Below are 13,124 nucleotides of genomic sequence, written 5' to 3'. Positions count from 1 at the left end.
TTTATTTGTTTTGAATGTCACACTTGCTAGATTTGAATGCCCTTCACACTTGTACGGGAAAAACCTGTGAAAAGTATGTTTCAACATCTGTTGACATCTACTTCAAATACTGAAAACAACTTCAAATGAGTGTTTCTGTCCTGAGGGCCTCCAGGCACTATACAGGTACCAGCCAAAAGACAGAACTGCAGGTTTTGTATCAAGTGAGACCTGCTGATTAAACTTAATTGCTATATAAAATAATGTAATATTCACCTACTCATCACTGAACTGCAAGCTCCTTTTCCAGGAGCAGTAGAGACCTGAGGCCTGGTAAATAAAGAGATACGTGCTGAGACATCCTCAAGAGACAGAGGCTTTCAGATCCATTTTGAGTACTAATCTTTCAGAAGCATCTAGATTGGAGAAAGCTGAAGACGAGTTCTTTAATGAACTGCCATAATAATATCACCACCTGTGGTAAAAGCCAAATCCATGATTAAAATTAGCAACGGAGAGAGAAAATTCTCACTGTTTGCTATTTGTTTGTATCACTAGTGAAATTTTAAGGTAGCCTTTTGTACTTCAGTCTGCTGGTGAACTGGCTGGTACTCTGTGCCCATCCCTTTCCTGTTAGTTCATACCTACACAGCATCCCACCCCATGAGCTTTCACCTGGCACATGCTCTCCAAGGAGGCTGGAGAAGGTTCAGGGGTGGTGAGGGAGGAGAAAAGGTGGGAGAAAACACTTCAGGGGTGGAGGCAGCAGTGCAGCCGTGGGAACACCATCCCTTCTGCCTCAGTGTCTTCTTTTGACTCCCATAATGCTCCCTTGTGATGCCTGGGGTACTTTCTGAATTCCTCCTCAAGCCTGACAGAAAAAAAGCCACCTGAAACCAGAGAACTAGCAACCGTTCTTTGTTTTGTTACTTATTTCAGACAGTTTAGGCTTTTCTGGCTTTTGGTTTCCTCAGAGGGTGGCAGTTCTGCTGCAGCCAGGGAGCCAACGTACTGAATTTGACATGAAGTGTAGTAATTTTTCTGCTGGAAATGGCTGAATGATAGAAAGCAGAGTTTAAAACATTTATATTAAGAAGGTTTATGCCCTGATAAATATTTTGAGACTTTTGAAAAAGCAGTGTCTTCATTTATACAGACCTTTCAGTACTTATTTTGAAAGGACTTTGGACATTTGCATTTGTCAGTGTTTATGCCTTAAAAATCAGGCAGACTTTGCTGACTTGCAAGCGGTTGGTCAAACTGGCAGATGTCTTACACTTAATGAAAGATGTTATGCAGTCTCACTTAAGTATCTGAGAGGTCTTCACTGGGTCTAGATCTTGGCCTTCTTTTGTACTTTCTCGAGTTAAATTCCAGTGTGTACCATATAACTGATGGGATAATTTGGGGGTTATCCAGCTGCAAATAGGCTGACTCACACCAGCTACAGACATGCAATCTGTACTATTTCCCAATTTTCTCCAAGTAAGAGCAAAGATTGCACAGCAGGTCAGTGATGGGACTGGAAGCGAGCACTTGGGAGACTTGGTTCTCCACATTCTCTAGTCTCTGTCTAACTCTGTTACCTGTTAAGAGGAATCACCTTTTTTTATTCAAAACTCAAATGTATTGTTACTAGTTCAGCGTAACTTAACAGATCATCAGTAACAGATAAAAGTCTCCTAGGAGGAAATACAATTTGTATGTAGCATCACTGCAATTACATCAGGTTTCTTTTGTGGTCCATGCATTTGGATGGTACTAAAGAACATGATTTTACAGAACAGACATAAACATTCATCTGAGATAGCCTATAACATGGCTATTGCACATTTTCTGAAAGGAGGCTGTAAGTGAGGTGGGTGTCAGTGTGTTTTCCCAAGTAACAAACAATAGGATGAGAGAAAACAGCCTCAAGCTGCACCAGGAGAGGTTTAGATTGGATATCAGGAAAAATTTCTTCCGTGAAAGGGTTGCCAAGCATTGGAACAGGCTGTCCAGGGGAGAGTCTGAGTCTCTATCCCTAGAGGTATTTGAAAGGTGTGTAGATGTGGCATTGGGCTGCGTTAATCACGAACTGTGCCCAGTGGCACTAACTGGGCCAGATGTTGCCATATTCATAGATGGCTCCAGAACAAGCTTGGCTATTTCTCCACTGAACTCTGAAAAATTAACTTATTACAATTAGTTGTGAAAATATCTCTTATGCTGAAATAGATGAGCAACTCTAGAAAATTATTTAGGGGGCCTATAAGGATGCTGGGGAGGGACTCTTCATTAGGGATTGTAGCGATAGGACAAGGGGTAACAGGTTCACACTTAAACAGGGGAAGTTTAGACTGGATATAAGGAAGAAGTTTTTTCCTGTGAGGGTGATGAGGCACTGGAATGTGTTGCCCAAGGAAGTTGTGAATGCTTCATCCCTGGTGGTGTTCAAGGCCAGGTTGGACAGAGCCTTGGCTGGCATGGTTTAGTGTGAGGTGTCCCTGCCCATGGCAGAACTTGTTCAGTTGAAGACTGCAATTGGCTCACAGTTGGAGTACATTAGAGTGGATCTCTCACATAAGAAATGCCATCACAGACATTCAGGGTCCTCATGATCCTCCCTACCCCCTTCCCTTCTTCCCTCCTTCCCTCCCTCCCTCCTTCCCCGCCTCCTTCCCTCTCTCCTTCCCTCCCTTTTCCTTCCTTCCTCTTTTTTGCTCTCCTTCTTTTCTTTCTTTCTCTATTTAAGTAGATAATTTGAAAACACTGTGTCTCGCCAACATCTTTTATTTTTATGCAAATTTTTATTTTATGACTCCTTCACCAAAGAAACTCCAACAACAACAAAAGTAATGTTTTCTAAGCTGCCTAGAAGTGAGTGCATACACAACTCTGCTTTCTAATCTCTCCACAACAGCGTGCTGATTTCCCAGGCAATGCTGATGGAGTAATTCTTCCTCTTCTTGGGTGGTTCAAGTTCACTGACTCTTAAGTTTTATAATACCACCTGAGGTGTGCAGTAATCATACCAACATGCACCATCTGGAGTGTATTATTCCTTGATTGCTCTATTTTTGCTGTACAACTGGAAAATCAACAGGTCAGAATCTGTTCTAAGGAATTCTAACTCATCTTGAAATGTTTTATTTTTAGTTATTTTTAATTTGAAGGTAATGAAATCCTAGGTCTCACTATTGAGAACACTTTTGTTATGAAAAATAAGTTGTTTTTTTTTTTTATTCTTGGTCCCTGCAAAGACTCATAACATCCAAATATATACAATAACAGCAACAGTCATTTGGGAGTCGCAAACCCCAACATGATACTTGGAATAAAATCCACAAATTAAATGTAGAATAATAAATTTCTTTTATGAGTGTTGGTTGTCTGAAGGGAAACAATGACACTTTTGTACTTCATTGGAGCTCTGAGATAGACAATATCAGAATAATTAGAAAGATATATATTTTCTTTTTATTATGCTAGAAATCTAGTGTATTGAAATTGGTGCTTTTATGAGTTTAAAGTGGTTTTAATGAAGAAGGTGGAATTGGAATGAACAGTATGTTTTCATAGCATGGGGTATTCCTATACAGCCTTATAGATCAGCAGTCATCTCCAGTGAGACCTAAGTGGAGGCTGGGCTGACAGGATCATGCTACACTTCCTACAGTACATGACAAACAAATGAAGCAGTGTAGAGGAGAATTTTGTGGCGTGCCTGCAGAGGGACAGAGAGTAGAAAAAACAGTAACACCACTTGGGAGAAGTTATAAGAGGGGAAAAACAGCTCATTTAGCTGGGAGGTCTGTCTAGTTGTGAATATGATTTTATTTTGAAGGTACAATTTCAAGTGAAAACTTTGAATTTGGAGAAGGCATCCGATAGTGTGGTAAGGGCTTGGTTGAAAGTGTTTTTCATAAAACTGGAAGTGTGTCACCATCCAGTAAGTGGCTGCTCCAGAGCAAAAAACTTTTACACTGAAGCTGAGACAAGGAGGAACTTCTCAGGCCAAACACTTAGTAAAAAGTTCAGAAGAAAATTAGAAAGACAAGTTTCTTCTCTGAGGAATGGTCTAAAAATATGGATAAAAATAAGAGAGAGGCAGGCATTATTAAAATCTTGTTCAGATCTTTGTCTCTGAAGGCTGCAGGAGTCAATGTGGAACTGTTAAACTTCAGAGGCAGAGCCATTAGAAGGCACAATGGTGAATGTGTGTTCCTTCTATGTTCTCCTTCTTGACTTTTAAGTGTTTTTTTCCCCAATAAGTTTCTAACGGAACTGAAAGATGATTGGTTGAAAATTCAAAATAATTAAAAAAGCTTCCTCCCACACCCCCTACCCCCCCAGCTGTTAGTCAATTTCTGTTGATATGAAATATCCAGAAAGAATACAGGATTCATTAATGCCAGTTTATGTACTCAGTGCTGAGCTAAAGTTCTGTAGGTCAAGCACTATAGATTGTCATGGTTTAGAGAAGTAACTGCTAATTTGGGGGGAAAAAAATCTCCAGAGAAAGTTTATGGCATGAATATCTTATAGGAGCCTTTACATTGCAGTATATAGTACCGAACACTGACAGAGGTAAGCTGGAGTGAAGTAATCCCTTCTGTGAGCTGTGTCAGTCTCACCCCAAGGCTTCTAAGGCTACTCACGATAATTCTCTTTGCCTTCAAAATTTGTTAGCTGCCACTTTCCTGCAAAATCATGTCATTTGATCCAGTAGTCTCTATGGATGAACTTGTGCAGATATTACATCTGCAGCTGAGTTATGTCTTTCAATTTGCTGTAGAGCATCTCATAGGCTCCAACTGCTATTAGATTTTTATTTGCAGTAAAAATGAGACGAACTCTTTGCACAAAGAACCTCATAAAGCACAACACAAAAAGAAATAATCCTGATTCTACATCCTGAAAGCTCCTGAGAGGACATCCAAAGAGGCTGAATTCTAAAGATGTGGCTTTACATTCCTGTATTGCAACTCACAGTATTCAGAGCAACCAAACCAAGACTTTTTGTTGATCTGCTTACTTTCTGCAGGTGATACATTTGTGAAACAGCCAGTTGTTCCTACTGTTTTTCAGCATCTCTTCTGGTCATCCAACATGTATCATGGCCTACAAAATGCCTGTTCATTTTCTAAAATTAAATAATCTAACATACTCTTTTGGGTACAACAAAGTATTTCATTCAGAAAGTTAAACCAGTAACTTAACATTGCAGAGCCACACCTTTTGAAACTGATTTAAAAAAAAAGAAAAAGAAAAAAAGAGTGAATTAAAACTATTTTTTCAGCCTTAATTCAGATCTTAAGCATACACATAAAACAATCTTTAATAATTTAATCATGCAAGCTCCCAACCAGGAAGCCCTACCCTGAGTCCACAGCAGCTTTCAGCTCTCTGCCAAAGTACCAAGGGCAGCACACGGTAGAAAATCTGGTGGCTTTTGAAAAGCAGAGTATTACCAACTTTACAGGAGTAAAACGGTGATAAGCATGGGAGACGGCACTGCAGACAATTATAACCCTCGCAGATACACAAGTTTGTGCTCACAGGCCCAACCTAGGCCTCAAATTTGCGATAGAGCTGGCTTTCAGTCTGTCTCGGAGCTCCCTCTAGTGCTTTACTGGTCTAGAGCAACTAATATTTAGCAACAGGAAGTATGCAGAAGGGTTGTATTACAGTGTCTGAGTATATAGAGACACTCTATCCCCGTAGAAAGAGACAACAAAAAGTCTTTGTATCCTCAGACTTCAGTTATTGTTCCTGAAAGTTATGTGCTGAATTCCTATGTTGAAGATATAAAAATTTTAAAAAACCTTTTGCTTGACAGCCATCTGTTATTTTCAGGTGAAACAGGAAAAATGTTTTCATCTCAAACTATAACATAAACCAGTTGCAACTTGGACCTATCTGAGAGTTACAGAAACTGAAGACATGCATTCATCTCTTCAGTTGTGCTCAGTTTTAGGCCCCTCACTACAAGAAAGACACTGAGGTGCTGGAACAGCTGATGACATGTCCAAAGAACAAGTCTTAAGGAAAGCAGCTGAGGGAACTGGGGTTGTTTAGCCCAGAGCAAAGGAGGCCCAGGGGAGACTTTACTGCTATCTACAACTACCTTAAAGGATGTGCAACTGAAAGGAGGTTATAGTGAGGTGGGAACTGGTCTCTTCTCCCAAGGAACAAGCAATCAAGCAATAGTACAAGAGGAAATGGCCTAAAGCTGCACCGGGGGGGGGGGGTTAGGTTGGATATTAGGAAAAACTTCTTCACTGAAAGTGTTCTCAAGCACAGGAATAGACTGCTCAGGGTGACAGTGCCCATCCCTTGAGGTATTTAAAAAACACGTAGATGTGGCACTTAGGGACATGGTTTAGTGGTGGACTTAGAAGTTCTGGAGCTCATTTGGCTTCACTGACAGACAAGAACAGGCTTCTCTGAAGACTAAAGCAGCTTGCTTTCTATTTATTTTTGTCTATTGGAAACTGTCCAGTTTCTCCAGTGTGGTATTAAAGAAAGAGAAATCATTTGCAACCACTGCAGCCAAATATGCTGCCATTTGGTGAGTGAAAGAGAATTTTGCTACATGTGATGGGACCAAATACTTTATGAGAGTATACACTGACTCAAATCAATAGGGCCATGTATGGTGAATTGATATTTGGAGGTAAACTCATTTGTAGTTGTTTATTTTGTTTGGGAACATAAAGTATAAAGTGTCTTGGTTACTTTGCCTGCATGTGTTACTTGGAGGATGAGAAGGAGATGGAAGTGGACTAAGCAGGGGTATGACAGCAAGTGACCCCAGCCACTGCTGGCAGTGAGGGTGGCTTGGCTGCTGCCCTGGGCTGGGGCTGCCCATGCTGCAGGGCTACAGTGCCCACTGCTCTCGTCCTAGGGGCCACCACAACATTGCCCTGCACTGCCTCTGGGCCACGTGAGCCAAGTCTCATTGTGCAGAGCCCGGCGCCCAGCCCCAGCCAGCGCTGAGCCCCGCAGCACAGTCACGCTCTCCCCAGTGTGTCTCAGCCTGTGGCAGACACAATGACCATCAGCACCCTCACTGAAATGACCTTGTGCTGCTTTCTTCCAGGGCCAATCAAGATGGAGGAGGAAGATGTTTCAGGAAGAAGAGTTGATTATTTTAGAAGATTTGTAGTTTGTAGAATACTTTTTTTTTTTTGTAGAAGATTTCAAGTTTGCATTAGAGTTGTTTGTATATTGTATTTTAAAGTAGGACTGTAGTTTGTTGTAGAATTGTAGCTTGTTCTGTTGTGTTTTTCTTTTATTTTGTTGTTGTTTTTTAAATACATTTCTTGATCTTCTTGTGACCCAAGTTCTCTTTGTGTTTGCTGTGAGCCCACGCGGCGTTGGCAGACAAGCAGTTTCCACTTGCTATCGGTTCCTGGGGCTGGAGGGGGCTGGGCCTGCTGGCACTGGGTGCTGGGGCACCGCAGGTACCCCGCATGGGCTCCCTGCCTTGGCAGAGCGGCTCTCTAAGGCTCTCTGCAGCTGTGGGTAGGGCTGAGCACGGGCGAGGGACCAAAGGCCTGGATGCTCACACCAACCCATTGGTGGCTGCAGGGCACCTGGCCTGGTGCTGCGATTGGCACAGCCTCTGCCAGCGCTGACCAAGGCTTCTTGGGCTGCTCTTCAAACTGGGAGAAAAAAGAAATCAGTCATGGCATCACAGCACCACAGTGTGCCCAGAGCCAGGTCTCTATGTTGAGCAGCCTGCACAAGGCCTGTGGTTGGATTCTGCTGCCCAAACCAAGCCTTTATCTCCCACCATCTCCCTTTGCTGAGACCCTTCGTCCTCAGCCTGCAGGGCGGAAGAGGGTTTGGGCCTGGAGTTGGTTGTGAAAACCAGAGGCTGGGGTCTGCAGCCAGGTCTAGGGTCACCTGCTGGTGCTGTTGTGATGAGACCTGGCAAACCAGGAGGGAAGAGGTGTTTCCAGGAGGGAACTAGTGGAGGAGTGCTGGGGGAATTGCTGTGTGCATGAGCTGTGTGTGCAAATGCAGACAGGACATACAAGTTCAAGTCCGGACCTGTTGTAGAGTCCTCCTGAAGCAGGCAGCCCTTGCCACATGCTGGTGGCAGCACATCTTGTCCTGCACTCCCAGCCTTCATTGTGAGTGGGGTGCAGGCTCTGGCATGGGCTCAATGTGACGGGCCCAGCTAGAGGATGTGGCCATGCCACCATGTCCTGCTGCTGCCTGCATTCCAAAGCTGGTGAGGGCTAATTTCCACCCCCATGGACACATCCCAGCTGCAGCACATCAGCACTGCTCAGCTCGCTCTCAGGCTGACCATGGGACAGTGAAAGAGCAATGGAGATGGTCCTTTCCCTGTGGAGCTTGTGAGCACAGTTTTCAAGCAGTTTATTGTCTATTTAAGCACAAGAGTGAATAAAAAAATGGCTGGATGGCCACACACAAAGAGCTGTGGTCAGTGTCCTGCTGGAGACCAGTAAGGATTGGTGTCCATCACGGATTGGCATTGGGACTGGTCTTGTTCAACACCTTTGTTGGTGACATGGACAGTGGGATTGAGTGCACCTTCAGCGAGTTTGCTGATGACACCAAGCTGCGTGGCTTGGTTGATATGCTGGAGGGAAGGAATGCCATCCAGGGGGACCCTGACACACTTGTGAGCTGGGCTGATGCCAACCTCATGAAGTTTAACCATGCCAAGTTCAAGGTTCTACACCTGGGTCAGAGCAATCCTAGGCACAGCTACAGGTTGGGTGGAGAAGGGTTTCAGAGCAACCCTACAGAGAAGGACTTGGGGGTGTTGGTTGATGAGGAACTTGATACGCTAAGTTTTTTCCACCACAGGTTTGTAGTGAGTTTTGGGCTGGAGGTGGTTTGGGACACCAGAGTTTGGAGTGCTGTAGCTACTGCTCAGGTCACCCGCTGGTGTTGTCGTGCTGGGACCTGGCAAGCATGGAAGAAGGGGGCATTTACAAGAGGCAACTGGTGGCGGCATGCAGGGAGAGCTACTGCGTGCATGAGATGTGTGCACAAATGCAGACAGTGATATGTGAGTTTATCTTAGACAGTTCCTAATAGTGAAGAAATAAAGTAACACGTCTCAAGCAGAAATCTTGAACCCCTCTGGTAGATCTGGAATGGAACAAGACTTCTCTGGAAGGGTATTATGAATTCTTGTCTTGAGTCCAAAGCTGTATGTTTCTGAGGACCCTTGCTTGAAACCTAGAGGTAAATCTTTTACTGCTGGGAGAACAGCAGGCTTATCTGCAAGGTGCAATATCTGGGAATGATCAGGTTGCAAATCCATCCAGGTGCTTGCCGGTCATTTTCTTTATATGCAGGACTTTTTGCTTGTGACTTCTTCAGCAGATCTCTGCTTCACAGTTAGTGAAGCATTCAAGTTACTAATTAAGGCAAGTCTGACTTGCAGTAACTTTTCTAGCTGACACTTCGAATTATATTCAATAAAGCTATATTAATGAAATATTTTTCTCATGTCTTGGTTTTTATGTTGACTATAAGCTAGTAAGAACTATATTGTTTGTCCTGGACCACTGTTTCAGATTTTATTTACTTGTAAAGCAAAAACTGTAACTTGGTAAAGTCCTTTACAGGGAACTTTCATTGAATATTGCTTCCATTTGATGACTACTGCCTGTGCAAGTAGTGGCACAAGGGACATCTGAATCTCCTATTGCCAGCAATGTGCCGCTGCAGCAAAGGTGGCCAACAACCCTTACAACCTCAATGATTCTGTGATTCATTCAGATCATCTGTAAACAGGTATCTTTTTATATACTTCTTTTACCTTTTAACACAGATACAATGGCAAATGTACATAACTCTATGCATATGAATGAAAAAATAATCACAGAGATGTATACAAGCTGGTCAGATTTACTTCAGGAAATTATTCTGGAATAGGAGAAAAGCTTTTAAATCATAAAACATCTCTCAAAACCCAGCAACTCCAAAAGGAAAGTATAAAGTGACTCTTTCCAAAGTGACCTAAATCTCAGATTTAAAAACAAATTACCCGTATTGAAAACTTATAAATGAATAAATGCTAAGGAAGAAGTTTAACTGGGGATAAAAGATACATTCAGTGGAGGGTGATTCAGTGTCTCAGGATAACAGAGCATCAGTCACCTTTTCTGTGTGTGAGATATGAGGAAAGATAATTACAATACCCCAGTCTACTTATTGACCAAGCTGTTTATTATTACTTATCCTAAACTTCTGATTCTGAGATTCCCTTAACCTCTGTTAGCAAATATAATCCAGAATTAAACATTTGTACCTCATTTTCTTAGAGAATGTCTCAGGAAAGTTATCAAGTGTCTGTAATCACAGCAAGGACGGATGGGGCTGTGTGTACACTCACCAAGTAATATCTACAGTTGTGTATTTCTTTTCCTGTGGCTGGCACTGTGATAGATTTTTAATCCCATAACAGATTTATGTGTGGTTAAATGCCAGCTAATCATTAAGCACAGTAGATGCTTCCTTCTCAACTGTCAAGTGGTGCATTTCCTTTGAAACACATCCTCATGATGCACGTATTATTCATGCACAGTGCTGCAGAAAGGAGCAAGTCAAAAGCTGGAAGTAAGGAGTCTATAGCAGCAGACTTAGCAGATCTGAACCAAAATCCTAAGGGTTTCCACATCGTGGTAACTGTCTCACTATTTCTGGTCTAAGACATATGGAAGTAGGGAGTTGCAGGTTAACAAGGGTTCTTGCAAGCCAGTAATTGTCACTTGTTACCACAGAAAGCACTATCACATAAAGCCTTTCATGATCTCAAGAAAAACAGAAGACTTGCCATAGAACTAGGAAATGAAAGAGCTTTGTCAAGTTTGTGGGCTTTAAATCTGCAAAAATATTTTTGCTGCTTTCCACTCACACTGATTTTAATGTGAGATTTTGTGGACAAAGGTGTATATAACCTATAGGAACCTTTTCTCAAAAGCAAACTAATGTACTTTAAACCAGTTATCCCATGGCTTAAATGCCAAGGAACTGGAATTTCTGGAATGCAATGCCTGAATAAATAAAGTCAGAAAACTGGAAATAATTTGCAGTGAGATATTTGAAATGCAGCCATAGTTCCTGAGCAAAAGGTCAGCAAGGTGGTGAGAATTCTTCCCAAGACCATGAAACTGCCTGATCTTATCCATAAAGCTGATCCTGCTTGCTTAGCATATTAAATAGCTTGAAATGAACCAGCCCATCAACCTAGATTGACTATGACCAACAAGGATTGAACTAAGTTTTCAATTTGAGAAAAATTAATAATGCATGTGATAGGATATCCCCTCAGAGCACTTCACTGTAGCCCACTGTATCTGTTACAGCATTCAACGCCAGGCAGTTCAGCCAAGGTACCTGCATGATAGCCCTGCTTAGGGGAATGCTTACAGCAGATGGTTGAATGGCATTACCAAATGGAGGGCTAGGCACTTTCTCCTCTTTAACAAATGTTGCAAGGGTGCTGTTAATCAATATTTAAGCAGTACTAGCTTTGAGCTTTCCTTCTCATCTATCCATTCCTCATCTATGGGCCAGATATCTCTAGACCTGGTTTATGTGAAAGATGAAACCTCCTGGAACTCCTAAATGCTATCCTTAGTCTTGACTAAAGCTGCCAGCTTTCTAATAATCCCTAAAGAACAGTCAATTAATTACTGAATTCCATTAAATTTTAGTTGTGTCTGGTCAGAACATTAGATACAGCCACATAAGAAGTATGAAAGATTCTGGAATCTGCAGAACATAGATTTGGAAAGCGGGAAAAAATACAAGGTGTGAAACCATCCCTCTGAATTATATGTAAAGTCTGGTTGAATCTCAGGTTCATTTTTAAGAAGCCTGTTGCTTGCCAGTTTCTTCCTGCCATGTGCTTTGCTGTTTAAAATTCTTACTAAAGAAAAATACCTGCCTCAGTATTAAAATGCTTCCTGTTAGAAGGGAGCTAAAGGGACTTTAACAGAAATACCTGAAAATAAAACAATGACTATTGAACTGTATTGGAACTAGTCCATCTGCAGTTGGATGCAATATGCTGTTTTACGGATGCCAAAAAAGGCAAAAAATCCCTACATCAACCAGAGATGAGCGCCAGTATTCCAAAATGAAGCAATCTGCATGAAACATTTGAAGTGCAATTTTTGGAGACATGGTGTCAAAGGCAGATCTCATTTCAAACAAATGAGGATAGGCAAACAAAACAGGCTGAGTTTCATTCTGTAAAAGCAAAATATTTACAAGCAAATGCTCTGCCATTGTGAAATGTGGAGCCCATAATGATTTCAATATCTTTCTGCTTTATAGCAGTAGTTTCCCTTAAGAAACTCTAGATTGAAGAACTGAATGCTTATGGGAAAATATCTGATTCACCAAAGGCTTGTATCATAAAAAATTCATCCTGTGCGGTAGGCCAGTTGCTGGAACAGATAATGGGTGTAGTCAGGAAAACTGGAGAAGACATCAAGCCTGGGAAAACCACAGGAAAACAAATGGATAAATGACCTGTCTAACATTTACACTGTGGACTCTTTCACCTTTAACACAGCAGGAGATCTGATACATTTCCAGGGGACACAGATACCAATGGGTCTTTGCTGTTATTCATTGTACTCTCTGTTAATTTTTTCAATACAGACAAAATCTTGGAGTGCTACTGTTTGAGCAAGGAACAGTATCTTACAGACCAGTCAGTCTCACCTCTGTGCCTGGCAAAATCTTGGAGCAGATTCTCCTAGAAAGCATGCTAAGGCACACAAAAAACAACAAGGTGGTTGGTGACAGCCAGCATGACTTCACTAAGGGGAAATCCTGCCTGACCAATCTGCTGGCCTTCTATGATGGGGCTACGGAACTGATGGACAGGGAGAGAGCGGTTCACGTCATCTACCTGGACTTGTGCAAAGCGTTCGACACTGTCCCACATGACATTCTTGTCTCTAAATTGGAGACATGAATATGATAGATGGACCACTTGGTGGATAAAAAATTGGCTGGATGGCCGCACACAAAGAGTTGTGGTCAATGGCTCAGTGACCAGCTGGAGACCAGTAACGAGTGGTGTCCCTCAGGGACAGTTGTTGGGACCAGTCTTGTTCAACATCTTTGTCGGTGACATGGACACTGTCGTAGTT

Source organism: Melopsittacus undulatus, chromosome 1, assembly GCF_012275295.1.
Source record: "Melopsittacus undulatus isolate bMelUnd1 chromosome 1, bMelUnd1.mat.Z, whole genome shotgun sequence".
Classification (NCBI taxonomy): domain Eukaryota; kingdom Metazoa; phylum Chordata; class Aves; order Psittaciformes; family Psittaculidae; genus Melopsittacus; species Melopsittacus undulatus.
Note: the sequence above shows the minus strand (reverse complement) of the source record.